Source organism: Solenopsis invicta, chromosome 16 (genome assembly GCF_016802725.1).
Source record: "Solenopsis invicta isolate M01_SB chromosome 16, UNIL_Sinv_3.0, whole genome shotgun sequence".
In the NCBI taxonomy this organism is placed as follows: Eukaryota; Metazoa; Arthropoda; class Insecta; order Hymenoptera; family Formicidae; genus Solenopsis; species Solenopsis invicta.
The window spans coordinates 799,473-807,560 of record NC_052679.1 but is presented as its reverse complement, the minus strand read 5'-3'; positions in this window follow the sequence as shown (position 1 = coordinate 807,560).

The window sequence follows — 8,088 nt, the reverse complement described above, 5'->3', positions numbered from 1 at the left end:
TACAATGGAGTGGAAACCGGTGACTTTGACGGTGGCTGGTTAAGCAATGCCCCTATCGTATTTTTTATACGGGACTGTGCGGTGACGTGATAAATTTTGCCGGATGATTTATATAGTTTATTTTTCACAGAAAAAGTCCTACGCCTCTCGTTCCTTCCCCTTCTTGCACCATGTAGCTCTTTCTTTGATTCAAAGTTGTCTCATGAATTATTTTTCCCACGTCGTTTTTAGCCCATAAATCATGCTGTGTGCTCGAGTACGAGAAAATATTTCGCGTCGGGGATGAAAGCGGCAATTTAGATGCCGGTATTTCTAATGTATCTCAATACACCGCGTCATCGAAATCGCCTTCGTTTACGATCGAGAGAACTCGCGAACGCGAAGAATCTCGGCTCGTCATCGGTCAGTTGTTTGCGGATTTGTCAATTCGAATGCGGTCGCTGCAAATCCGCAGTTCCGCATTCGAACATGGTGTCTTGTCGCGTCGCGGACAAAAAAGTAGCGGCGACTTGGCGCGCGACGACGCATCGCGCACCGGAATTTTTGGGCAAAATGGTACCGGTCGCCGGTGGATGGGGTCATCCATGGTGGGGGTTGCTCTTTGGGTGGGCGTCGCTGGGTCGATACAGGGTGGCTTCGTTCGCCGTCGAAGGCACCACGGGATGAACGAGTACCCTGTCTACCCTTCGACCCCACTTTCGGAAGACAACGGGGTCGCGCGACTCCTCCTGGCGAATTAACTTGTCCTTTAAAAGCGTTCCGCTCATTCATTGTTTGCCAAAGGGGAACGTCAATCAACGATACATTACAAACGCGATTTGTCACGTTTATTAATTACCTTTCTCTTGCGAGAGGGATCATTATGAGCTTCCCTTAAAAAAGAGTAAGGTGTCACGAGGGCGGAATTGTTACTTAATTTGTGAAATTAAAAAGCAAATGTACGTACAAATATAAACGTACAAATAAACTTGAGAAACGTTTCAGTGATTAATGATATCGCAATTATACTCGGAACACACGAATCAAATGAAATGCTATTGATATTCGATGTTTGTATCACGTTTATTACCTTTTCCTTACGAGAAGGAACATTACGATCTTCTCTTAAAAAAAATTAAGTGTCAGCGGAATTGTTACTTAATTTGTGAAACTAAAGAGTAAAACCGAATACAAACGTACAAATAAATTTGAGAAATATTTCTGTAGTTCATGATATCGCAAATCATGATATATTCGAATCACACGAACCAAGTGAAATCTTATCGATGTTTTTTATCGGTATTTGTGTCACGTTTATTAATTACCTTTTTCTTACGAAAAAAAGCATTACGAGCTTTCCTTAAAAACAGTAAAATATCACGAAAGCGGAATTGTTACTTAATTTGTGAAATTGAAGAGCAAACCTGAACATAAACGCACAAATAAATTTGAGGAATATTTCGACGATTAATAATGTTGCAAGTTACTCCGGGAGCACAAATCAAATGGAATCCTATTGATATTCGATTAATATTCGATATTTTGTCACGTTTATTAATTATGATCTTTTTTATAGAAGAAATATTACAAACTTTCCTAAAAAAGGAATAAAATATCACGAAAGCGCAATTACTTAAGCTGTGGAATTAAAGAGTAAAACTGAACATAAACTCACAAATAAATTTAAGGAATATTTCGGTGATTAATAATATTGCAAGTTACTTTGGACGCACGAATCAAATGGCATCCTATTGATATTCGATATTTGAATATGATTAATTATTTGCATCCACTTTATAATTAAATGCAGGTATCCGTCGCCTTCAATTACAAATGTTTATTTTACGTATGTATACACCTAATTAATAATGCGATCGACTATACCATAAACGGATTTATCGTCAAAAATAGCCCCGCTCGAAATTGCGAGACGCGCGACGCGCTCCACAAATAAATCGACGACCGGATCAAATCCCGCAGATGGTTCACCTGACTGATAAAATAGAATGAATGATATCAACGGATTATACATGCACAGGATTCCGGGAATGAATATTATAAAACGACATGACTCGCACGTTACGTTACGCGTAACGTAATTCGATTGAGCCTCGATATTGCATAATGTAACGCTCGCCGTGCCGCGCCGGTAGAGCTCGACGTCGAATAATTATTGTTGGAAATTTATTAGGGTGTAAATGGAACCCCACGCGGGCGACCCCGGACACAGGCTGCTTATATCGATGCGCGTGGTACGGCACGGGCGCGCCTGCGAAATTGGCGGTCATGCAAATTGCTCGCGTGTACTTCGCTGCCCGTAGTTAACGACTCTTCCGGTCGGCTGAGCCTCTAACGAAGCCGTTTTACTCGTACGCGCGCGCGTTCCCTCGTATGAAGGAGTACCGCTGATGAAGAAGCGATTGCATCACGTACGGCGGAAGAGACACCCGACCGGAAATAGATCGATAAATCAGAGATCCAGCGCCGTCGCCGTAGCGCCGTCTCGTCCCCGATCTAATTGCTGCTGCCGTTGTGAAGGCCCGTACGTTAACTCGTAATTATCCTAACAATCGCGGAACGTAAATGAGATGCATTTACATGCTTTGGAATTGCATATTGAGGACAGTACATATAACGTTGATTGCATCTGCGGCACGATGTCGGCCGTCAATCACTTCTGATCGGCAGACAACCAAAAGGGATTAAGGTAAGTGAAGGAATTAATTGTCACCGCTGGAAGAAAGCACGGACATATCCGATTGGGAATTTGCAAGTTTGACAGGCGATTGTGAGATACGTGATCTGGCGATTGAGTTCGCAAACTCAAACCTTATTTAAATTTGCGTGTCACGTTTTTTTTTGAAACGCAGAATAAAATCAAATAAACCATACAAAATATATAATAATCCAAATTACCGTCCATGTTGCCGGGTGCTGACTGAGAAGCGCGAAATGTGTAATTCAAATAAATAAATCGGTCGGGACGAGGCATTGGCAACGCGCGCGTGGGTGATTCGTGGGCGGTCGAAACTCGCGAAATTCGAATCACTCTCCCGTGGCGTACGTGTTTGAAAAGAGACCGACCGCTGCTGTTTGTCTCTCGCTTCGAAGCACGAAGGTCCAGGCAAACACGGTCAAACAGTGGACTACTGACCAGGTACCGTTGCCGACTGCGTAATTCTCATTAAGTCCCGAGTTCGACCACATGCAGCGAAGACGAAGATAGCCAGTCGGGCTCTAGTGAAGCCAATTTACCTCGCAATTAACGCAGCTATCGCTAAAGTAAACCGCCAAGGTAGATGCGAAGCGTTCTCCCGCGAGGAAGTGGGAAATGCGGAAAAACAGACGCGGCGACTCGATTTCGCGGACGCGAAAGCTCCCGGCCCAGTCGGAAGATCAAATTTTCCTTCGGAGATGGTTAGATGTATTTTTGAGCGACGGACTAATCCGATTCTCGCGGCGAACTTTCATGCACTTTCGTAATTGCTTCACTTGTTATAGAAATATTCAATAACCGCGACCTCGTTCTCTCGGCTTAAGCGCTTTTGGTTTTCGCAGGACAGGGAAATTCCGGCAAGGACGGAAATGACGAAAAAAAAGAAAGATAATTTTAATAAAATGGAAAATTCAAAACAAGTGCATAAATCCGAGCGATGCATCGCGCATGCAGATATTCAGGTTAGATACGGCAGCGTCGCCAATTCCGAATCCAGATGCGTTTTTAGCGCGGATTCCATTTTCTGCTCGTAACACTCCCCGGCCATCGTCGTCTCACGCCCATATCGTCGCCTGTCTCAGTCGCGCAAATAGAATCATATATCCCTCCAAGGAACGAGAGTCACGTTTCCTGGCGATTTATTTCTTCGGCAAATCGAGCAGCTCGTTCCGCAATTTTCGCGCGATACTTGAAGATGAGACCTGCCAAAATATCATCGAGATTTCCCTCTGATTTCGTCACCTCGTATGACAAGAAAAACCCTGTTGCGCGGGAATTTTGCATTTCTTGTAGCTTCTTATGAAAAAAGGAATGACCGAGATTGATGAATTTTAAAGAGGGGCTCGTCCCTCTTAGAATCTTAAAGAGCGTACTACATTAAATAAAGTACAAAAAAGTACCTAGATAAGAAAGAGTTAAGAAATATTACGATTATGTAACAGTTATAAAACTCCCAAAATTTCACGTTAACCATCTTGGAAAAAATGTAATTACATTATTTTGCACGCGTGATCGAAGGCATAATTGTAGGAGAGAGTTGAAAATGCGTATCACTTAAATTATTTTTCACTCTATTTCGTATTTGGTGTTTTGGATGTAAAGGTCAAAATTTCTTGATGTTTCAAACATCTATTTTTAAACTATTTAGTAACAACAAATTAATTTGTATTATAAGCTTTTTGCGTGCTGCGAAAGAAGTGATTTAGAAAATCGGTCGACTAAAACGTACCTGTGATCTCTTCTAAACCATATCATCTTCAAAAATATCAAATTTATAAATTAAAATAATTAAAAATATAAGAACTCATTAATTAGTGTACTTGTTTTATTAATCATTTATCGAAAGAGCGATCAAATATTCAATACTTAATAAAATAACAATAATGAAAAGTTAAGAACACTGAAATAAAACTGGCTTGAATGTATTTTTGTAATTAATATCTTTTTTATTCATATCAATTATTAAATTTACTATTATTAATTTTCAATTTTATATTATCATTTATATTGTAGTAAAATTTGTACTGGTATAAGTTAAGAATCTTGATAAAGTTTATAAAAATATCAATTTCATTTTTACAATAATTGTAAATATAAGTATACACACACAATAAATGAAAAATATTCTACAACAAACTTTTAACGAAAGTATAATGATTAAAAATAAAATTGCATAATTACGTTATTATCAATTAAAGTAACTGTACCCTATGTCTACCTAAGTTTTGCGATTATTTTAAATTTTGTGCCAAATTCAAATTTGAAAACTGATGACCAGATTCAAAATAAAAAACATTTTAAATATTAATTTAAAGTATAACACGATTTCAATATATGATATACTCAATATGATTTAATTATATGTTTTTTTCATAAATCTAATAATGCGTTTTTTTCATAAAAGGTATTGGAAAAAAGAATAATAAATAAAAGAATAAAAGTGATTTAATGTTATATTTATAAGTTTATTAACATATTGACACATTTATTGACATATTAAAACATAAAAAACTTTTTTTGTAAATAATCCATTGAGTAAATAATTAACTTATCTTAACTTTTCCTTCTTAAAACCATGATTTATGAATCAGAGTTTACTAGGTGGATTAAACATTATGATCTAAAGTAATAAAAATACTAAAAAAAACATTATAATACAATTGTTACGTATGTACTTGTTATTGATTTATACTATATTAATTCTGCATTACAAAAGCTTTCTTCGACTATAAACGGGATGCTGTGACGAACGTATAAATAAAATACAGCGTTGTAAAGTGTAAATATAGAACTAAATACAATAATATGATTGTGAATTACGGAGATGAATAATCATCACTCGATAGCTATAAAAAGGAGTAACTTTTCTACGATATATTAGATCATGAAAAACATAATCAAAAAATTTCTACTTTTCATCTTACTGTCAATAACAAAATACACAAACTGAATAGTCAACCGTTGCAAACAAATCACGTTGACAGCCTGTACGATATATTAGCGTTATATGTTCAATTCACCATATAGCTATTTATAAACAGTAAGTAGGCCATATTGGGTACTAGACCACACAGAGTACATTTACCTTACGTAAATTGATGAAAAATTTACATCAGACGTACCTGATTTTCTGCAATGCCGATAGTGTGCACAAAACAAGATTTCTGTCTATATTTCTTATTTCTTATTAATTTTTTTATTTTTGTCACTATATATTGCTTGTATTAAGCAAAAATGTAAACTATTGGAAAGATACGCTTCAGGAGACCGATACGCAGTTAATAACTCTCCCCTCTATGTATTTAAATAAAATTCACTAATTTAATATTCCAAGGAATACGTTATTATTTCTTGAAAGATGATTAGAAACGCGTCGCACACGTAGTAGAAGTGCATGCGTGAATATTTATAATCGCTCGCGCGGAACAACATATCATCACCGAGCACTTGCATTTTTATCCCTTTTCTCGTTAGCGCACTACCATCCCGGCGGCGAGACGGTCGAAGATACGACTTTAATTTCGCAGAGCGCGGCAAGAGAGCCTCATTTCCGCGAGATGTATCTCACCTCCTTCTTAAATCTTAATAAAGCAGCGACGGAAAGCCATCAAAGATGCATTAAGCAAATAAGAGCGGCGCATATTAAATAATAAAAAAAAGCGCCCTGGAAGGGACAAATTGCGGACGGGTAATGTAAAAATTAATTCGCCATAGAACGATGATTCGCGCAACGAATTTGTCACGATACGAAGGTGTCATTTTCACGGCACTGCATCAATTACGGCGAGTACATTCGCTTTATCAATGTAGCTTCCTCTCCTGGACGGCGCGGCGGCGGATCGGAGAACCCGCGCGACGCGGCGACGGCTGAAGTTGAGGGATCATCCCGCGGAGGAAACGTAGGGCGGCCACTCGCAGGGCGAGAGACGACAAGCGGCAATTATTCACCCTGGGATCGCGATGGCTGTAAACACTTTGACGAATCGCGCTTTACGCCCGCGCAACGGGAATGTATCTGTTATTGTCGTCGACATTGTTGTTGATCGCGGCTCCATTTTCGCGAGGGAGAGGTTCATCGACGTTTTTATACCGTGGACTGCTGCGGCGCGACATGGAGGACTGCTGACATACTCCACTTTCGTTTACGCTTTGTTCGTTACCATTCGACGTACGCTACATCGAACACTTTTGTTATTACTGCGCGAGGAAGAGGAGGTGGTAGAGGTAGAGGGAGGATAATGCTATGTTTTCCAGAGACTGATACGTGCGGTAGTTGCGAGTTTCGTAACTAGTCAATAAAGACAGGATTAAATCAAATTGCTGCAACAACTCGGCGACAGTCAGCGAAAAACTGCACGAGTTTCGAACGAGAATTTCGAGAGCACGCGGCGCGCTTTAAGTTATTATCACTGGGAGATAATTAGACGTCGCTGAAAGTTTATTACCGCAGTGTCACTTGATTGATTAAAAAAAAAAAAGAATCATAGAAAAGAGGAGTAAAAAAATATTATACAAGGAAATGTGCCACTCTCTACGATCTGTTTTAAAAATCTCTCTAAAATATTTTATAATGTTTTTCTTAAAATATCATTTTCACTCATTCCAAAATTTCTTTTATTTTTATTTATTTCTACTATTCTTTTTATTATTATTATGTGGAGAGAACAATTTTACTGCTGCATCTGCAGCATTCAAAATTTTGCTAGATACAGATTAGAAAATAATTTTACGTTGGATTTATCAAAACAATTACATTAATTTTATAGCGCAAAAAAAATAAATAATTATTTTGAAGGCGTCATATTTTGAAGCGCTGAGTTTGAATCTGTCTTCAGAAAAATTTCATCAAGTCGAATTTTTAAGCTACAACATGTTGATAGCACTGTTTGTTTACAAAAATATCGCAAAAAGCATGAAATATTGACAAGATTGTATTATTTCTGTTATATGGGAATACATTGAAAAGAAAAGCTGTATAGTCGTAAAATCGATAAAATTTACATATTTACATTACTTTTTTAAATGTAAAAGATACAAATCCTCAAAACTTCTGATTTGTTTCCTAATTTCAAAGAAATTTCACTTTATATAAAAAAACTGTCTTCTTAAATCTAAAAAAATCAGATCTGAAATTATTTCAACGGCAGATTCAACATCAAAAATTACTGCAAAACCTTGCAAACTGGTATTTTGCAGGACACTCAGGCATGATAATATTGCTGCAAACGTTTTGATATTTTCGCATCGAGTTTAAACGTCCAATATAAATATTTTAATAGTCCAACATAATTATTTTTAGATCTATATTTCAGCAAAATTATATTATTCCTATAGTATAGGATATTGTTAAATGCAACGTGCAATATATAGAGAATTTTGTAATAAGTTTGACG